This window comes from Dipodomys merriami, unplaced genomic scaffold, assembly GCF_024711535.1.
Source record: "Dipodomys merriami isolate MVZ:Mamm:240054 unplaced genomic scaffold, mDipMer1.0.p SCAF_861, whole genome shotgun sequence".
NCBI lineage: Eukaryota > Metazoa > Chordata > Mammalia > Rodentia > Heteromyidae > Dipodomys > Dipodomys merriami.
Window position 1 is genome coordinate 338,826 of NW_027206470.1, and position 22,150 is coordinate 360,975.

The 22,150-nt window shown below is 40.7% G+C and overlaps 1 pseudogene; it reads left to right on the forward strand.

The window, feature by feature from the left end:
* LOC138820337 (Golgi to ER traffic protein 4 homolog pseudogene) overlaps positions 1-20,900 on the forward strand; it is a 42,929-nt pseudogene extending 22,029 nt beyond the window's left edge.
* The last annotated feature ends 1,250 nt before the right edge of the window (positions 20,901-22,150 follow it).

Sequence of the window (22,150 nt, forward strand, 5' to 3'; positions counted from 1 at the left end):
AAATTTATCCAAGAAACACTATTTTCCCTCAACTCCCACATAGATCCAAAGACATTAATAGTTGGGGATTTGAACACACCACTCTCCCCACTAGATAGATCAACTCCGCAAAAACTCAACAAAGAAACTGCAGATCTAAACAACTGCATAAATCAACTAGATTTAACAGACATCTACCAAATATTTAACCCAGCAGCATAAGAATACACGTTTTTCTCAGGAACACATGGAAGATTTTCTAAAATAGACCACATTTTAGCCCACAAAGCAAACTTGTCCAAATTCAGAAACATTGAAGTTTTATATTGCATTCGCTCAGACCACAAGGGAATAAAATTAGAACGCAACACCAAAAGCCACCAAAGAAAGTCTGGGAACACATGGAGGCTGAACAACACACTGCTGAATCACCAGTGGGTCAGGGAAGAGATTAGAAAGGAAATTCAAATGTTCATGATGTAGAACAAAAACGAGCACACAAATTACCAGCTCCTCTGAGACACAGCAAAGGCAGAACTCAGAGGTAAGTTTATAGCTCTGAGGTCCTACATCAACAAATTGGAGAGATCTGAAACCAACAATTTAATGAGGCATCTGAACTCTCTTGAAAGAGAGCAGCAAAATAAACCCCAATCCAGTAGACGGAAAGAAATAATTAAAATTAAATCAGAATTAAATGAATTAGAATCCAAAAAAAAAAACTATACAAAGAATCAACAAAACAAAGATTTGGTTCTTCAAAAATATTAACAAAATTGACAGACCCTTAGGAAATCTTATCAGAAAAAGAAGAGAACACACCCAAATAAATAAACTCAAAGAAGAGAATGAAAATATCACCACGGAAAAAACCAAGATTCAGAACATTTTAAGGGAATACTTCTCAAAACTTTATGCTAATAATTTTGAGAACTTGGCAGAAATGGACTTTTTCCTAGCAAATATTGACACGCCAATACTAAAATAAGAGGAGTTAAACCATCTTAACAGGTCCATATAAAGCATTGAAATAGAAACAGCAATAAGAGATCTCCCAGCTAAGAAAAGTAGAGAAATAGAGGGTTTTACAGCGGAATTCTACAAGGCCTTCAAAGCTGAGCTCACACCAATACTCCTCCAACTCTTCAATGTAATCGAAAGAGAAAGTTCACTACCGAACACATTCTATGAAGCCATCATGACCCTCATCCCAAAACCAGGCAGGGACTCATCAAAGAAAGAGAACTATAGACCCATTTCTTTGATGAACATTGATGCAATACTTCTCAACAAAATTTTGGCCAATTGACGTCAACAATTCATCCAAAAATCATACACCATGATCAAACAGGATTCATTTCAGGGATGCAAACCTGGTACAATATACTCAAATCAATTAATATTATTCATCACATCAACAGGAGCAAGAATAAGAACCACATGGTTATTTTAATAGATGCAGAAAAAGCGTTCAACAAGATCCAACACCACTGTATGATGAAGGATTTGGAAAAATTAAGAAACCATGGAACATGCCTCAATACAATAAATGCTGTATATGACAAACCTGCAGCCAGCATTATACTTAATGGTGAAAAACTAAAGCCATTTCTTCTTAAGGCAGGAACAAGACAAGGATGTCTATTCTCTCCACTTCTATCCCACCTAGTATTAGAATGCCTAGCTACAGCAATAAGGCAAGATGCAGACATAAAGGTGATCCAAATAGTGAAAAAAAAAAAAAAACAAAACTCTCCTACTTTGCAGATGACATGATCCTGTATTTAAAGAATCCCATAGACTCCACTCCCAAATTACTCAAGCTGATTGAAAACTTTGGCAAAGTAGCAGGGTATAAAATTAACCCTCAAAAATCAATGGCTTTTCTGTATGCCAACAATGAGAAAAGTGGGGCTGAATTTAGGAAAGCAACTCCATTTGTAATAGCCCCAGAAAAAATAAAATACATAGGAATTAACTTAACCAAAGAAGTGAACGACCTCTATGATGAAAAATTTAAAAACTTGAAAAATGAAATCAAAACAGAACTTAGAAAATGGGAAAAACTCCCATGCTCCAGGATTGGAAAGATTAACATCGTGAAAATGGCAATACTTCCCAAGGCTATCTACAAATTTAAGGAGATACCTACCAAAATTCCTACCTCATTCCTCAAGGAAATAGAAGAGGCAATCCAAAAATTCATACGGAACAATAAGACCCCGAATAGCAAAAACAATCCTCAATGGAAAGAACACTGCTGGTGGAATATCAATACCAAAATTCAAACTCTACTATAAAGCCAAAGGAATAAACAGTTTGGTAATGGCACAAGAACAGACCTCAGGACCAATGGAATAGAATTGAAAACTCAGAAATGAACCTACAGACCTATAGCTATCTAATCTTTGATAAGGGAGCTAAAAAAATAGAATTGAAGAAAGACAGCTTCTTCAGTAAATGGTGCTGGAAAAATTGGTTAACTACTTGTAGAAAACTAAAGCTAGTTCCTTATATATCACCCTGCACCACATTCAACTCCAAATGGATCAAAAACCTCGGATTCAAAGCAGACACTCAGAAAACATTACAGGATGGAATAGGAGAAATCCTAGGTCTCCTTGGCACAGGCCAAAATGTTCTTAATAGAGACACGGAAGCACAACAAATCAAATAAAGGTTGGACAAATGGGATTGCATGAAGTTTCAGAGCTTCTGCATGGCAAAGGACATAGCTAGCAAGATCAATAGAAAGCCCACAGATTGGGAGAAGAACTTCACTAGCTATACAACAGACAAGGGTCTCATATCTAAAATATACTTGGAGCTCAAAAAATTAAATCCTCCAACAACAAATCCTCAAAGAAACAACTGCCCAATAAATAAGTGGGTTAATGACTTAAAGAGAAACTTCTCTGAAGAAGAAAAAAGGATGGCCAATAGACACATGAAGAAATGCTCAACCTCCCTAGCCATAAAAGAAATGCAAATCAAAACAACATTGTTATTCCAACTCACCCCAGTTAGAATTGCAAAAATCAATAACTCTAATAACAACAGATGCTGGAGGGGATATTGACACAAGGGAACCTTACTGCATTGTTGGTGGGAGTATAAACTTGTTCAACCACTTTGGAAAGTAGTATCGAAGATCCTCAAAATACTCCACATGGAGCTCCCCTATGACTCAGCAGTCCCACTTTTGGGCATTTACCCAAATATTTACAAACAAGACCACACTAAAGCTACCAACACAACCATGTTTATTGCAGCATTATTTACCATATCTAAGATCTGGAACCAACACAGATGCCCCTCAGTAGATGAATGGATCAAGAAAATGTGTTATATATACACAATGGAATTCTATGCCTCCATCAGAAAGAATGACATTGCCCCATTTGTTAGGAAATGGAATGACTCGGAAAAAATTAAATTAAGTGAAGTAAGCCAAGCCCAAAGAAACATAGGTCCCATGATTTCCTTTATTTGCAATATCTAGTATATATATGAGTCAAACTGAACAGGTCAGATAAGGTGATGTTAGGAAAATGAACCCTAAAATATGTATTTTAAATGTTTTTTTTTATTTCATGCATTTGTTTCTAATGCAATTTTACAATTATTTCCTTGTTGCTTTGTATGTCTCTCCCCTACAATATAAACCCTGCTTTCACTGTATTTGATATCGGTATAATTTGTGGAGGGGAAGGAGAAAAACAAGTCGTTTAAATAAGGATACACGTGGACCCGTTGCAACAGTGCAAGTACAAGTTGTCATGTCCAAAACGAACTATACAACTTTGGTGGGGGGGGGAGAGGATTGGGAGGGGCGAGTAGGGGGAGGCTGGAAAGTGATGGGAAGGGGAAACAAAGGAGGAGACTACAATGCTTGATAAGAAATGTACTCATTATATTGCCCATGTAATTTTCACCCCTCTGTACAGTATTTTCACAATAAAAAATAAATAAAAATTAAAAAAGAAATATATCCATTACCTTAATTATATGATTACAGTCTCTGTATAAATCACATTTATAATAACAATACAAAAGAAAATCAGACAAATATAATACTGGAGGCTTGAGTCAAATAAAAGAAAATCATATGTATGTGATACCAAGCTCAAACCCCATTATCAGTTTCCTGTTCAAAATGGCTCTTCTCATTATGAGATTAAAGAGTGAGGAATAAGTCATACATACAGGAGAAAGTTCATCTATCAGGCAGAAAATAGTACTTACAAAGAGCAGCACTTGCTAGAATACATGCTGACTAGAATACATGCTGGCTCAATGTTTTCTGAAATAAACAAACCTAATTGAGCTTTAATACAGGCTCCACTATATACAAACTGGGGAATCAAATTTAACTAAACTCTCTGGACCTCAAATTCTTCATAGGTAAAGTTAGCATAACAAAACTTATCTCATCGTATTATGAGATCTGGATGTCATCAGATATGGAGTGGGTTGTGTCTTAGGTCTGTGTGAAACACTCAACCTCTGCTTGAAAGAGTAAAAACTGGCATGATGTTTACCATATTACTTAATAGTAATACAACAACCACTACAGGCTCACTTCTCTAATCCTACTTAGAAAAGAGGCTGAGACCTCAGGATCTAGGTGCTAAGTCAGCCAGGAGAAGAAAGTAAATGAGATTCATCTCCTATGACCTCCAAAAAGGTGAGGGGGAGGTTTGCTTCAAGTGGTAGAGTGCTAGACTTGAGCATAAACTGCAGGAATAGTGCCCAGGCACTGATTTCAAGTCCTAGGATCAGCACACACACACACACACACACACACACACACACACACACACACACACACACACACACACACACACACACATACGCACGCACACTAAATTTTTTATGCTGGTATCACTGCTATTAATAACACTTTCCCCTCCTCCAAACTCACCAGCTCTTTGTGTGTGTGTGTGTGTGTGTGTGTGTGTGTGTGTGTGTGTGTGTGTGTGTGTGTGTGTGTGTGTGTGTGTTTGGCAGGGACTTGCCATGTAGCTCAGGCTGCTCTTGAAGTTACAATGCTCCTATTATCTTTTCTGGTTTTTTGAAAAACCTGAAATTAGAGGTTAAATGGATAGCTCACGTGGTAAGGGACTAGTTAATGAGCAACAGAATCAATTACCAAGTTCAAGTTCCAGTCTTAGACTTTAAATAATATCAGAAATGATTTTTCTTAAATGAAAAAATGACCATAGGAATCATCTGATACCTAAATGTATGATTCAAAAGAGAAATCCTGAAAATGTTCAGGAAGTCAGAATTTAAAAATTCAGTGATTACCATGTAGACAGTAGATCAGAGCATCTGTACCTTAATGCTAAATGAAGTGGGCTACATTAAAAACTTAAAAATTGTACATATTTACACTGCTCAAAAAAACACAACAGGATTTTGTGATCCTCCTCCCAAGAAAATGTCGTATATATACCCAATGGAATTCTATGCCTCCATCAGAAAGAATGACATTGCTCCATTTGTTAGGAAATGGAAAGACTTGGAAAAAAATATATTAAGTGAAGTAAGCCAGGCCCAAAGAAACCGATCCCATGGTTTCCCGTATTTGCAATATCTAGCATATGTCTGAGTCAAGCAGAAAAGTTCAGATAAGGTGATGTTAGGGAAATGAACCCTAAGGTATGTATTCACATGTTATTTTTTTCTTTCATGCGATTGTTTTTAACACATTTATAAGATTATTTCTTTGTTGTTTGTATGTCCTTCTCCCACAGTATAACCCCTGCTTTCACTGTATTTGATGTCGGTATAATTTGTGGAGGGGAAGGGGAAAATAAATCGTTTAAATAGGGATACAGGTGGACCCATTGCAACAATGAGATATACAAGTTGTTATGTCGAAAACGAACTTTACAACTTTGGTTCCGGGGGAGTGGAGCGGGCAGGATGGGGGGGCCAGGAGGAAGGTGGGAAGGGTTGGGAAGGGGAAACAAAGGAGGAGGCTGCAATGCTTGATAAGAAATGTACTCATTATCTTGCCCATGTAATTATAACCCCTCTGTACAGTATTTTCACAATAAAAAATAAATTAAAAAAAAAACCCACAACAGGGCAGCACTGGGAAATAATGCTTTAATTCTAGCTACTCAGGAGGCTTAGATATGAGGATAGAGGTACAAAGCCAGCCTGAGCAGGAAAGATTGTGAAACTCTTATCTCCAATTAACCACTAAAAAATCAGAAGTGACGCTGTGACGCAAGTGGTAGAGCACCAGCCTTAAGCAGAAGTGTTAGGGGAGAGCACCCAGGCCGAATTCAAACCCCACAACCAACGCCCCCCCCCCCCCCCACGCACCTTGCTTATTCTCTGTATCTTGATTACTCTGGCTATTTGAATCATTTTTCTCATAATGACCAAATATATGTTGCTTTTCAACAGCTGCATAATTTTTAATTCATCACTTAAATTGAGCATATTATGTGTCATTATTTTTTTTTTTGGTTTAGGAAAATCTCAGTAATATCTTGTTTTTTTACTATTTATTTTTGGCAGCACTGTTGCACAAATTAATGAGTGGATAACACTCAGCATACCATATGATTTAAATTTAGGTAACACAGCTGGGCGGCAGTGGTTAATGCCTGTAATACTGACTATTCAAGAGCCTGAGAGCTGAGAATTGTAGTTTGAAACTAGACCAGGCAGGAAAGAGAGATATTTCTTTTCTCTTATGCATAATCAAAACATCTGAAAGTAAAACTATAGCAAATGCTAGAGTCCTACCTAGAGAAGAATAACATCAGACTGGCACCCCCATAGACACACCAAAACTAAATGACATACAGTTTTGAGACTTCTTTGCATCATCTCAACTTCCTAACTGCATGGAAAATTGGAAATTTAAAACTGGAAACTTAAAAATCTATTGATTAATTTTTTTAAAAAAGTGATGAATGTTTTAATCATGTCCATTCCCAACCAGTGTTGCACCATAGAAAGGCAACACCATGGAGACAACCTGTCATCCTCTTCTTCCCCACCCATCACTCTGCCGCTGTCCCCCTGCTGCAGCCATCCTCATACACCCTTGTTTCTAGTGAAGTGAGCCCAACCCCTCTTTCTGACCCCTCTCATCTACATTGGAAAGACACCTATCCAACATTGCTTTGTCTACTCCTATCCTCATTCCTTCCCTCACCCCAGGACCACTCTGTTTGCTCCTTCTGTCCTCCTCCCAGGTCATCTTAACATTCATGGATGTGGGAATGTGTGCTCATGCTTATATGAGATGAATGCTTGGCCAGAACATAGGCAATACACTCACCAGAATGGTTCTCCCGGGAAATGTTCCTGGACAACCCAGATTCTAGGTAAGCTCCACCATCCATCAAGTCCCCTCCAAGTCCTCCACTGTTCCTTCTTTACACTATGGAAGCCATCCCAACACAACTCTCTTTCTAGTTGAGTGGGCCCAAACCTCTTCTTGGAACCATATTCTTTTGCTAGGCTCCACTATCCTCCAGTTGACTTCCCCTCCTCACAGCCTGGCCCACACCCACCGTGTTCCTTCCCCCTCAGCCTACCTTGTATCCTGCCCCACCCTGTCCCTCTGGACCCAAGGCCACGCCAACATGCGTAGGTGAGGGGAATGTGTGTGCATGTACATCTGAATGCATGTACGTGATGCCCAACTGACCTGCACATTGGCAATACAGTCACCATAGACAGAGGCTACTGTAGTTTGAGGTTCCTAGGTCTCCTGGCATCTGCTGACAGTTGTAGGGCTGGAGGTGGGGAAGCTGCTGCTACCTCCTGCTTCTGAGATGTGGTACTAGAGGGACTCTAGGGCTTCAAGTGAGGCAGATCTCCACCTTCCTCTTGTGTGGCCCCAGGTGCTGGACACATCCCATGATGACTCTGATTCCAGGTAAGTGGGCCTGTCTCCCTACCTGACCAAATCCTCACCGCCTTTTCTGGGCCAGATCCTTACCCCTACTTTCAGCTCCAACCTTCACCCCACTCTTGGATCCACCACTCACCTCACTTCCTCAACCCCACTGTAACCCCAACCCTCACTTACAGCTTCACCCCTCATTCCCAGTATTGTATCCACCCACACCCCACTTACGACTCCACTATTCACCCCCCATTTCTGACCTCATCCATCACCATATCGGATCCACCCTTCATCCTACTTCTGTTATCAACCTACCCACACTTCCAACCTCACCCCTCACAACCATGCTCTGATGCACCCTTCATCCTACTTCTAGCCCCAACCTCAACACCAATTCTGGTCCCACTCACACATCCAACTTAGGTCCCACACCTCATCCACACTTCTGCTTCCATTCCTCACATTCATTTCTGGCTTCATCCCTCACCCTCACTCTTAGATCCACCTCTCACCCCACATCGGGCCTCAAACTTACTACTACTTCTAGCTCCACTCCTCAGTCCCCTTCCAGCCCAACCCTCACCCTCACTTCTGACCCCAACCTTACCTCCCACTTTGGCACCACACCTTATCCCAACTTTCATCTCCATCCCTCATTCAGGCTCCTCTTCCCCTCCCTTCTCCCAGTTCTACTCATCTTCCCATGGGAACAGATGCATGCATGCGGGCATGTGTGGACATCTGCTCATGCACAAGGCATTCCCATAGCATGCTTGGAAGTGGTGCCAAATTTCTTGAACAAGGTCTGTGAGAGCTGCCAGAGAAGGAAGGCCTAGAGTAAGTCTTCCCCACTTCACCTCCTGGCTTAGGCTTTTTTGTCTAATGTCAGTACTGCACTTATCATTCTTGGAAAACAAAGATTTAGGTGAGTATCTTCCCTCATCCCTCAGCTCCGGTTCCCTGTGGAATCCATCCTGGGAAGACCCTATTTTGAGTTAAGTGGGTTTAGTGGACCTGTCCCTTCTACCCGGTCCTTCCTATTTCCCCACCCCCACCTTCCACAGCCTCCCCAGCTCCCCTGCCACCTTGCCCACTCTCCTCCCACTGCCCTCAGTCCCTCAACCCTGTTCTCCAAGCCTCTGTTCTCTCAACAGGCGTGGGTGAAATGATGTCCATGAAATGCACACTTAAGTATACACACGCACATGCACATGCATGTGGTACAAGGTTGGTCTGGACATAGGCTGTGGCAGTCACCAGAGAAGGAAGGCTGGGGATTAGAGTCCACCTTACTAAAACCTGTAGTGCAGGGCTCACACATTCACTGGTGGTTGTAGTACTGGAGCCATTAACACTGCCACCCACCCCCAAGTGGTCTCTCAACTGCTGGAGGGACCTAGTGTCCAAAGACCTCTTCAGATCTCCATCTTGCTGGAACACATGTGCCCAAGTGCCTTGAGGCCCCATTTTGAGTTAAGATGTCCCTTCCCCTGGTGTGGTTGCTGAGGCACGATGAAGGGTTACGCAGTTGTACACATGTAGCTTCAGATAGGAATGAATGTATGCTTAAGAGTCCACTTGAGAAGGAAGGTGGGGGCTGTTTGACAACCTGGGCTTTCTTCTCAGGCATAAGTGGGGATTGCTTGCGTCCAGTGTGTCAACTGAGAGTGGCAATGGGGTTGGAGCCATTGAGTCTACTGCCTTCACCAAACTTTTCATACACTGACTGTAGTGATGTGCTACCCTCAGGAAGCCCCTGTTTTGAGGAAAGGGGTGCTCTATCCTCCAGAGTGTACAGAATCATGCGTGAAGTGTGTGTGTGTGTGTGTGTGTGTGTGTGTGTGTGTGTGTGTGTGTGTGTGTGTGTGTGCGTATGCACGCACGCACACACACGCACACACGTTCTCATTTACCTGTTGCCAGATTTACCTGATAATGTGTTACAGTGGGACTAAGAGAAGGACGGCTAGGGCTTGGTGTTTGTCCCATGTCCCTTCCTGGCATCTATAGACTTGGTTATGGGTTTGAATCTGGGGATTGTGCCACCCTCCTCAAATAGCACTTCACCTGCTACAAAGAGGTCTTGTTCAAGGGATTCTTCAGCTTCACCTCCAGATCTCCATCTTCCTGGTCAGTGTCTAACCAAGTTCATAGGTCATTATCTCATGTCCATATTTGAGATAAGTGGGCTCCCATCTAAATTCTCATGAGATCCTAATTATGTGGGAGGATTTGTGTTTAGGTGTGTACACAGTGTGCAAGAACACATATTCATGGTGCCAAATTAGCCTGAGCATGTGCTATAGAGAATCTAAGAAAAGGAAGGCTATGGCTAGGATTCTGCCCTGACTCCCTTTCTGCTGTAGCCTGTGTAGTTGGAAGGTCTGGGTTTGATGTTAGGGATGCTTTCTCCAAAGCCCACCAGTGCTTCAACTGATACAGGGAGATCGTGGTATTTGAATCAGCATTTGATTGTTAGCCCACAAATATTCTAAAATATTTTTTTCCAATTCAACAATTTTTATTGACATTATTTTTCTGTGGCACCACTTAATCTAGGTCTTAGTTACTTCACTGACCTCTAATGAGATCTTTCTTAAGGGCAAAATAAGATTTACATTTTTCTCATAGTATCTGGTACTGTGCTACATTATGTAAAAGTTTTATATCATTACTGGGTGTGGGAAGGGCGGGTCATGTATTTTAAGGTTAAATGTTGTGTTGGGTTTGTGGGTAACCTGCATAATTATGGTAGCAAGACCTTTTATCAAATGAGAATTCTTTTGTGATATCCTGACTTGTCAACTGCAGAAATTAAGGGGAAATCATTCTGTTGTTGCGGCTTCCGATGGAGAACTTTCCATCGAGAGTCACAGAAATGATGACCTGGATGAATGACTTGGAAGGTGAAATCACAGAGATGTGGCCTGAGCACTCTCTGAGTTCCGCAGTGCAAATGAAATTCCTCCTGAAGAAACTTGAGGTAATTATCTGAAAGCAGCTGAGCTTTTTTCACAGATCACTTGGAGGAGGCAAATTGAGCCAGTAGACATGGGGTGTGACTTACTTTTTATATGACTTTCTTATTTAATTGCTTTTACAAAGGACTTTTACTGACAGCATGTCACTTTTTGAATACAATGCATCTTGATCAATGTCATTGCATTCATCCTTCTCCCACATATCTCCCAACCCCATCTCTATGTTCTCAAGTTACCTGGTTTTATATTCACGCATATACATTGACTATTAGGACTGTGTTTGGTTACCCAACTTCTCTCCCTCCAATCACCATCCTCTACCCCTTGACCTCCTCCCACTCTCCACATATGGAACACATGTTTCAGCCTCCTGGTATTCAGTTTGTTAAACTCTGAGTTGTTTAAAGGAGTTACACTCTTTCAATCTTCCATGAGTATACCAGAATTTATTCAGCTTGTATGTATGCCTAGGACCCTGAATATGTTTTTTCATGAATGTTTATAATTTAGATCTAACTTCCACAGAGAGAAGTCTTTGTCTCTCTAACCCTGACATACTTAACACGATTTTTTCAAGGACAATCTATTTCATGGCAAATGATCTTTTGAGTAAGAGAACAAGGAAGAAGTCATTTTAGCTTTTTGCAAATATATATGTGTTGCTTTTCCATGATATTTCATTTTGTGTGTATATAACTGAATATGAAACTAGTTGTTTGTGGGCAGTGTACTTACCCTTAGAAATGCTGAAGATAAAGGAGCCATGTTATTACTTTAAATGACCTCTCAGGCTTTGAGGAAAAGGAGAAGGAGAATGGCTTCATCATCAAAGATAATAGTATCAATAGATATTTTTGTTATTCCCTGTCACATTCTAACTTGAGTACATGATATAATACTTAAGTGACTCATGCTTGCATTTCTACCTATCTTAGTTATGGAGTTTGTTTGGCAGGAAATTTCAAGAGATTTGTGCTCCAATTTTAGTAGTAGCCTTGGGGAAAATGAAACTCAATGCTGAGGCCCTGAGTTCAAACCCCAGAATCAACACATTAAAAAAAAAATTATCTTGGGCTGGGAAGGTGGCTCAGTGGTAGAACGCTTGCCTTGCATGCATGAGGCCCTGAGTTCGATTCCTCAGCACCACATAAGCAAAAAATAAAAGCCAGAAGTGGCACTGTGGCTCAAGTAGTAGAGTGCTACCCTTGAGCTGAACAGCTGAGGGACAGCGCCCAGGCCCAGAGTTCAGGCCCCATGACCGGACCCCCCCAAAAAAATCTATGCAAGCTTTAGTAACAAAACACCTAACACTTGTTTATGCTCCCCTCAGATGTCTGCATAGGAAATGCCAGATCTTTCCTGGATAAAAGAGTACAATTACTAAGCACAACAAAAGAAGGTTGGCCTTGTGCAGTTTTCACATTAGTATAGAAGTTGGAGTTATCCAAGCTTCCCTAGGGTCTTGACAGTGCTCCAAGGAACAGAGAAGCTCTGTATATTTGTGACACTCCTTAAGGGCATAAAGAGTCTGTCTGGAGTACATCATTTCTGTTTCCCAGGATATTGTTTCCATGAGCTCTCAGGGTAGTTTAGAAACTTGCAAAGCTGTCCCAACTGACTCTCAGAGGAACTCCTGGCCAGAGAGGGGTCCTGATATTTGTTCCAATGACTTGTAGCATCTATTTTTGTACACCCTCAAACTTTTCAGTCTGTTTGACATATGTCCTCCTTTTCACAAATGTGTAATGGCCAGAATCTCCACTCCAAGCAGCATCCTTATGGGACATGGAAAAGGTAGAAAAATGCTGCTCACAGTTATTAATGTTGTGAGCATTGCATCTGCTAGGGGGAAATCCACTCAATGGGACAGTTTTCCATTCAGGATGTAGGTGTTTGTGCTCCTTGGGCATGCGTTTTAGGAGTTTTTGAATGGAGATGCACTACAACGAATGGAGAGCAATCAGTGGGCTTTGATAGCCAGTTGTTGCTTTAGCTGAACACCTTCACAGATGATATTGAAAGCAAATTCTATGAGAGAATAGAGGTTGTAGAACACCTGGGAGTGATGAACCACCAATGGCACCAAGTAGATGGAATCCTATTAAATAAAAGATGCTTGAGAACACAGTTAGATGCATTATTTGGTCCTACAAGATACTACTTTCCAAAAAATTTTAAAAAGTGTTCAGATATTTTTATCACTGTGACTAAAATAATCTAAATTATAACCCCTTTATTATGTCTTATTTAGTATTCTTCATGGTTACATATAATGAGTATGAAAAATCTTACATCCTGCTTGGAATTTTAGAAGAAATTTTAGTTACGAAGGTGTCAAGTGCATTAAGCATAGTATCCCACATCTGTAATACCACCTGATTGGGAAGCAGAAATAAAACAGGATCATGGTCTGAGGCCAGGCCAGAGAAAAAACTGCTAAGACACCCATCTCAAAAAAATGAGCTGGCCATAATGGTTCACATGTGTAATCCTAGCTACTTATGTGGCAGGCATAGGTAGCCAGGTCTCAATCAATCTAGGATCAGCCCTGGGCAAAAAGCTCAAGACCTCAAATAAACAAAATGTCTAGAAGTATGTCAAAAGGAGTTGACTGCTAGCTGTTGTACTACCTAAGTCCTGTCTAGCAAGCACAGATCTTCTGAATACAAAACCCTCTGAATACAAAATTCCCCTCTCCCACCAAAAAGCCATTGTCCCATTTGAACATTTAATTTCAAGGCCACGGAGAGGTGGCAGCTGGTGATATTCTCTTTAAAATTAGTTACTCAAAAGAGACAAAGTTTTTTAGGCTTTGAAAGAATTGAAAAGGAAGAAAAATGCATGTGATTTTTATTAGCACTCAAAGGCATGAACAGACAACGAGAGTGAGCAGAGAACTCACATCAAGGAATCCATGGCTAACAGATAACACTGAAAATCTTTTACCTCAGTTTCTACGTGTTGCTCACTGCAGTACAGAGACTATACAATGTCAGAAAAATGAGATATGAGAGTTACAAATGGTCAATATTCATCATTTTCTTGATTAATTTCTCTCTTGAGGGGCATTTGGGCTGATTCACTAAGCATGGTTGTGCTGAAAGCTTTATTATATCCTGGTTTGTAATCTTTTGGGTAAATCCCCAGGAGTAGAGTTGCTGGATCATAGGGTCATAGGTAGTCAAAAGTAGGGTGAAGGGAGGAAAGGTTGGAGAATGAAGAGGAGGAAAAGGGGAAAATGTAGAGAGGATTCCAGTAAATATCCTACCATTAATTGAGAAGAGTGAGGGAAGGTGTGTGAAGGGGAGGGATTAATGAGAATGTTGAAAGTGGTGGCATTGATCAAGGCATATTGTATTCATAAACTGCTTTGTTTAATGACAACTCTGCTATGTAAAACAATAATTTAAAAAATCATGTTCCTAAAGTGATAAGCAATTACAAGCAATATTATGAGAATTTGTTCAGATGATCTCTAGGGTCCATAAATAAGACTTTTTTGATTAGGATGAGTTTTAGAACAACAGTAATTGTACAGACCATATTAAGAAAATTTGATGATTTCCAGCTATTCAAAATAATGATTGCTGGATATATGGCTCAAGTGGTAGAGTGATACCTAGTGAGAAAACGTGTCAAATATTTAATTCAAGTCCTGATCTCAAACAAAATAAAAACAATCAAGAAAAGTAGGGCAGTTTATTGGGCACTGGTAGCTCATGCCTTTAATTATACCTTTAATTGGAAGCTGAGATCTGAGGATCTCAGTTCAAAGTCAGCCTGGGCAGGAAAGTCTGTGAGACTCTCATCTCCAATTCACTGCCAAAGAAAGCTGGAAGAGGTATAGAGCTAGCCTACAGTGAAAAGCTCTGGGACAGAACCAAGGTTTTGACTTCAAGCCTTAGAATAGTGCATATAAATACACAGAAGAAGTGAGGCACTCAGGTTCTGGTGAAAATTCTTCTATGTGCTGGTAGTCTGTTGAGAGGGAATTACAGTGTGAAAAGCAGTGTGGATATTTGGTGATCCCTGGTTTCTTATCCAGGAGCTGCAGTGCAGTGTGTAGAAGACCAGTCTTTCTTCAGAATTTCGCTCTCTTGGATGGATTCCCCAATTTCCTCTAAGTTATTGAAAAGTAGAATCGAGTTAGGGATATATTTCATAATATGTCAGAGTAACGTTTCCTAGATATTTTTGTTTACCTTAAGATCTTTACAAATTACTTTTAGTAAATCTGAAAAATCTAGCAATTGACTATTGTAAGTAGATGAGTTTTTCAGTTCAGGTGATCAAATATAACATATTGTATTGCAATTGAGTGTTTCTTTTTTAAAATTACATTATTACATCTTCTGTAATTAATATAAATAAATGAAACAAACTACTGGAATATTCTGGATCTTGGCTATGGACTGGTGTTTGTAACCTAAAATCAAGAATCCGAATATTGTAATCAAACGTGAGACCCTCCCAGTTTTATAAATAAAGTTGTATTTGAACATAGCCTCATCCAACTTTTGTATGTTCTCATGATGCAAGGCAAATTTGAGTAGTTATTATTGAAGACCATATGGCCCACTCTTTACAAAACATGTTTGTTGACCCTGTCCTAGAATATTACAGCACACTCCTAGTGAGCATGTGGATACTATGCAAGATGTTTAACATATAGTTGGTCTAGAGGATGTCACTGGAATATTTTTTTTAATTTTTATTTTTGTTATTGTTGTTGTAGTTGTTGTTGGGGAAGGGGGATCATCAAGCTTGAATTCTGGGCCTGGGCATTGTCCTGGAGCTTCATGCCCAGGGCTAACACTTTATCATTTTGAGCCACAGCTTTACTTGTGGGGTTTTGCTGCTGCTGCTGCTGCTGCTGCTGCTGCTGCTGTTGTTTGTAGATAATTGGAGATAAGAATCTCAGGGACTTTCCTACCCAAGCTGGCTTCCACTCTTGATCCTCAGCTCTCAGTCTTCTGAGGAGCTTGGATAAAAGCTGTGAGCCATTGATGCCTGGTTAATTTCTTTTTTAAAATTTGATAATTTTTGTTTTCATCTGATTTCATATTCTATCAAAATATGTGCGGAATACCTTTTCCCACAGACTCAAGTCTCCTATCACTCTTTCCTGGGGGCTGTCCTGCAAAAGCGCCCTCAACCACTATGAACTCTATGAGGGGCCCTTATGGCAGCTGAGTGTCCAGGGCAAAGGTGGCAGAGGAGGCAGTGACACCTGGGGATTGGGCAGGGGCAGGGCATACATAGAGGAAAGTGAGCACTGCTTGTATGGGCAGCCTCAGTTCAGGAGCAGACAGCCCAGGGGGTTGATGTCACGGGCAGCCCTGGGGGCTCTGTCGGCTGCATGGAGGTAGCAGTGGTGCTGCTGCTGCATCTCCTTGCCTGCCATCGTCTCCATTGTCCCTGAAGCGCAGGTGCATGGGCTCCACCTTGAGCGAAGGGGCTTAGGGCAGCCGCTGGCAGTCCGGGATTTTCTGCCAGGGTTGCTCATCCTGCAGGCAGCCAGAAAGTCACACAGGCCATCCAGATGAGGTCGGCATGTGTACAGCCACTGACTGTCTCCCTGAGGCGCTTGACCTGGTGGAGAATCCAGTCCTTGGGTGCTCAGCTGGCAGCAGGGGACTCAGGCTGCTGAGTAGCATCTGGTACTCCCAGCTGCTGGGCAGGGCCCAAAGACCAGACCTCAGGCAGTAGCTGCAAGGTCGAGGCACTGGGCAAGGCGTGGTGCGATGAGCCAAGGTGCCCAGGTCCCTGAGGCCTTGCTGTCTGGTCTCCACTGCCAGCTTGGAGGTTCACAGCCTGGTGGCTGCCCCCTGCTGCTGTATGGCTTTCCAAGGACTCTAGCCTTAGCAGGGTGCTTGGAACCAGAGGCCTCATGTACAGCCCTCCTCCTTTTCACACTGCAGCAGAATTGTGGACCATAACAAGCTGCGCTGACCCGCCCCATTTTGCAAATTTGGTGTTGGAGATGCTGACCTGTGGCCCACAGACCCTCACAGCAGCGGTCTTGGAGCCCAGGAGGCAGTGCCTTTGGCACCCCATCTTGGACAAAAGGACCAGGAGTGGCAGAGGCAAAGGGGCCAGAGTGGCTTTGCAAATGATTTAAGTACACTTTATTTGGGAGTATACTGTCTTCTCAATATGTGTAACATATTAGTTTTGTTAGGTGAATATGTTGGCCATGTCTACATTGGTATTATAAAGAGAATGTACAGAGGGATTAAATTACATGAGTCAGATAATGAATACATTTCCTTTTGTATAGTGCCTTCTTTTCCCTCCCTCCCTCCAAGCCCCTTCCTCCCATTAATTGAATATTTAAGGAATTATCTGAGGAAATATGGACTAATGTACAATAAAATCTTTATGACAGTAGAGGCTTGACCCAATCACATTTATTTTTTTGTAGAATACAGAAATCTATTTTCTGCAATGAAGAAACAACCACGAGCTAACCTTGGAGACTGGAGGGAAGTTACTGGGCACCCTAACCTGGGCACTAAGGAGAAGATCAATCAGCCTGAAAGGATGCCTGAAAGAACACAGAACTGCAGCTGGGTGAGATGATCAAGCAGGTCCAGAGCATTGTAGAGGTGGCATTCACTTACTTTTCTACTGATGATATTCACATACCATCATAGTTTTATTTGCTTTATAAAAGAAAGGAAAGTTTAGAAAGTTCAGCATTGGGAATTTTCCAATGTAAAGACAAGGCTTACTAACAATTATGTTGTGCTCAATAATAATACAGTATGGAAAAAGGATCAGTGTAGAGTATATAAAAACTTTAAGTACTGTGAAGATACTCTTTTATGAATCATGAAACTTTGTTCATGGAGCACAAATCTAATTTTATATGTTTTACAGTCCTGGGATATAATACATACAGTTTTCTGCTATCATTAGAAAAGGTACAGTTCCACATAGTGAAATCCTACATGATTTAGAACTAATTAAGGAGTGTTTTATTCTGTGTCATTAGTAGAAAAATAATTGTTTTGTTTGGCCCCAAATAGCAAATTATTCTCAATGATTATGAACTAATTTGAACCTAATAAAGCTGTTTTGAATTCGAGTTCATTTTTTTTCTGCCAGTTCTGCTGGGACATGAACTCAGTGACTGGGTGCTGCCCTGTAGCTTTATACTTCTTGGCTAACATTCTACTGCTTGAGACACTGCTATAGTTTTTTTGCTGGTTGGTCTTTTACTGGTTGGGATAAGAGACTTATAGACGATTTTGCACCAACTGGCTGCAAACCATGATCCTCAAATCTCAGCCTTCTGAGTGGCTTGGATTACAAGCATGAACCATCAGTATGTGACTTCTGTTATGCTTTTTCATAGTAAATTTTCTCAAATGAGACCGAAAATGTATCAATATGTGCATCCATGAATGAGTGAATACATTTATTTCTTCTGTGAAGTAAGTCATAAACTAAATAAGATTAGTTTTTTTTTTTCAAATCGGAGAACAAAACCCAGGGCCTGGCACTTGTGTCTGGCCATTATCTCTCATTGGTTCTCAGAATGACATTTTTCTTTTTTTGCTGCAAAAACTGGCAGTGGCCACTTCATTGGCCCGGATAGAATAGGAGCATCTTCAGAGATTGTGTTTGGGGCCTAAGTGAATGTAAATAATATCTTCCCCACCAGCTAATATGTTCTCATCACTGTCTAAATAATTTCTTTTAGATATATTGTCTTATTATTGTACAAAATAATGGACTCCATTATATTTTCCTATTTTCATACTACTTATTTTCATAATATTCACTTTCATTACACTCTTTTGCCTGTCTCCTCCCATGGTTGCTTCTTGTTTTTACATTTTTCTCTCTCTCTCCCTCCCTCTCTCTTACTCTCGCTTTTTCTCTCTTTCTCTCTCTTTCTCTGCTTGCCTCTCTGCTAGTATTTGCTTTACACTTTCTACCTGCACTCCCCCTTTTAAGCAAAGCCTCAAGTTCTGGGTTTCTGCTTATTAATTGGAATTAAGAATTTTAGCCAGGCATCGGTGGCCCTCACCTGTAATCCTAGCTAGTCAAGGTGCTGAGATCAGAAGATTGCGCTTCAAAGCCAGCCTGGGCAGGCAAGTGCATGAGACTCTTATTTCTAATTAACCACCAGAAAACCAGAAATGGCTATGTGGCTCAAGTGGTAAGGTGCTTGCCTTGAGCTGAAGAGCTGAGGGGTAGTGCCCAGGCCCAGAGGTCAAGCTTCATGTCCTACCAAAAATAAAAGTGTTTCCATAGATTTTTCTTTCAAACCATGATAATAAATTACATTTGTTCATGTAGATAATATAGGAATTTAGTATTGTTGGGTTATTAACAACTACTTAAATTATTTTTGAAAAATCATAATGAACTATGCTTTATGAATCTCATCTTATTCTGAAATATTACAAAAACAGTAGAGTTCTTCTATAGGGTCCCAATGTAATAGGAAGCCCTGTTCTATATCAGAAGTATCTATCAACCATTTCTTTCTCTTGTATCTTATTTTACATCTATTCAATTATTATTTTTATTTGTCAATTATCTTTCAGTAGTTGTGCAAAGGAGTTGCCATATAACAAAAGCAGTTTATGAATACAGTGCATATTGATTTGTGCCACACCTACAATAATCACACCCCCCTCTGACCCACCATTCCCTTATATTTCTTAGTTTTGCAGTATAGGCAATGAATTCCTTTTTAGCAAATTTAATTTTATTTATTTATTTATTTATTTATTCATTCATTCATTTATTTATTTATTTATTTATTTATTGTCAGGCATGGGGTTTGAACTCTGGGATTGGGCATTATCCCTCAGCTGTTGCACTCAAGATGAGCACTCTACCACTTGAGCCAGAGCGCCACTTCCTGTTTTTTAGTGGTTTATTGGAGATAAGGGTGACATGGAGTTTCCTGCCCGGGCTGGCTTTGAACTGAGACCCTCAGATCTCAGCTTCCTGTGTAGCTAAGATTACAGGCCTGAGTGGCCTGTGCCCAGCTGATTATAGTTATTTTAAAGAGGTTGTGTAGAGGGATTTCATTTACATAAGTCAGATGTGAACATTTCCTTTCATACAACATCTTCTGTTCCCTCACTTTCTCCCAATGAGCTTGACTACATTCTGACCCTTCCTCCCTTCATTTGTCTACACTTTCCCCACCCTCTTTTTGATGTACCCCAATTTCTTGCATTAATATTCTCAGGCTTTGTCCTAGTCTTTCTAAAGATTATACTACTTGGGCCACATTGCCAGCAGCGATGGTGGAGCAGGAAGGCTCTCACAATGAAGCCCACAATCACATGCAAGTTAAGCTGCATGGAGAATGGCGGCCAGTATGGGGCACACCAAATGTACTGGACCATCTTCTTCAGGTACATGTCCCAGAGCAAGCCCTCTGAGGCCCAAGAGCTCATGTGCTCAGGAGCATACTGCTGTTCTTCCTTCATGGCCAGCAAAACAGCACAGCAGAGCTGTCCATGCTGGTGTGGAGTCCCTGAAATGGATGTAGATGGCAGAAATGGATGGAGTGTCTGGCTAGGGTGTTCAGTTGATGGACCCCTTCTCCAGAGCCCTGAAGTGTTCCAGTTGGGGTTCCTGGAAATGGGGCCATCCTTAGCTCCTTCCATTTTGGGCCCTGACGCTGTGGAAAGAGCCGAACTACTGGGAATCTTGATACTACTTTCTACACTCCACAGACGGTGAGGGCTGCGCCAACATGCTGGTGGAGGACTCCACGGCCCACAGCTTCCATGGCAAGTGGACATACTTGTGGCTCAGGCAGTGCTGCAGTTTCTCTATTGGAAAACAAAACTAGGTCTGTGGTCTTCATCATGTATGCACAGAAGCAACATCCATCAAGCACGGGCCGCCCTCCATCCAATCCCTGCTCCACTTCATCTGATTTCTGCTGCTGGCCTTGGATGGCAGCAAGCTAACCACGTTCATGGTGCTGTGAGAGCAGTTCCAGCCCTCCCTGTGCAGGTACCCAATACATGACAAGTAGCTCGACAGGACAGAACAGGACAGGAGAGTTGTCCCTCAGGGTACATCCCAAGCTTTTGTCTTCCTATGGAGGCAGTTGGCCACGTCCTGGCCTCCCTTAGTTACTCTATCACCTACAATTTTTCTTAGTTATGCTCTATGTATTAAAAACTTCCTTAAAGACAAGTTATACTGTTCATGGAGTTCATACTCACAGCTCTAAATACTGAAATGCCTAAAATATATCATTCTGCTTTGAGTAAATTCCCTCCAAAAGGTTTTCCAATTCAGAAGTTTATCTTGAATGGATTTTATAAAACGTTTCAAATGTTATACAAAAAAATAAGGACTAAGTAAATGAACGATCAAGTACTTAATGATTAGAAGACTCAATGTCCTGAAACAATTCTCCTTAACTGCTCAGTACATAGAGTATAATTCCAGACAAAATTCAGCCAGATATTTTTTATGAGAAACTTTTAAGAGGGCAAATAGTATTTCCTCACTTTCTAAGGAAATATTTTTGTAGAATCAAAATGATCTCTTCAAAGTTTTAGGAAAAGTCAATAATAAATTCATCAGTACCTAGAGTTTTATAGATTGCAATGCATTTAAATGTAAATTGAGAAAATTTGTGTAGATTCATTTTTTTCGCTCTTCCTTAAGTAGGTTTGATAGGTTTCATCTTTGAATAAATCATCTGAAGTTGTTTATTACTGTACTTTTAAATTTTATAACGGTAGGATTTCTGATAAAGTACTCATTTGTTTTGGTTATTGGCAACTGGTTTCTTCTCTGTTTTGTTATTTTGTATTTTGATACGTCTTTTAAAATATATATCCATTTATTGATCTATTCAGACACAGCTTCTATTTTCATTGATTTTCTCTGCTGTGTTCAAAAGCAGGATTTTTTTGCCACTTAACGAAATGATTCTTAAATAGAAAAGCAAAAGAAGAATAGAATAGAAAAATAAGAGTATCAGTTCAAGCTTGTAATCCTATCTACTCAGTAGGCAAAGAGCTGAGGATTTTGTTTCAAAGCCAGCCAGGGGAGGAAAACCTGTGAAATTCCTATCTCCAACTAAACACCAAAAATGCTGAAAATGGAGTTTGTGGCTCAAGTAGCAGAGCACTGAGCTAGAATTACATATGTGAATCCCCAGTGTCCTGGTAAGTTGTGTTTGTTTTTTCTTTTTTTGAGGAGTGTAAATGTTTACAATTTTTAAGTCCTTAACGTAGCCCACTGCATGTAGTATGAAGTTACACATGGTCTGATCTACTGTCCATATGGTAATCACTGAGATTTAAAA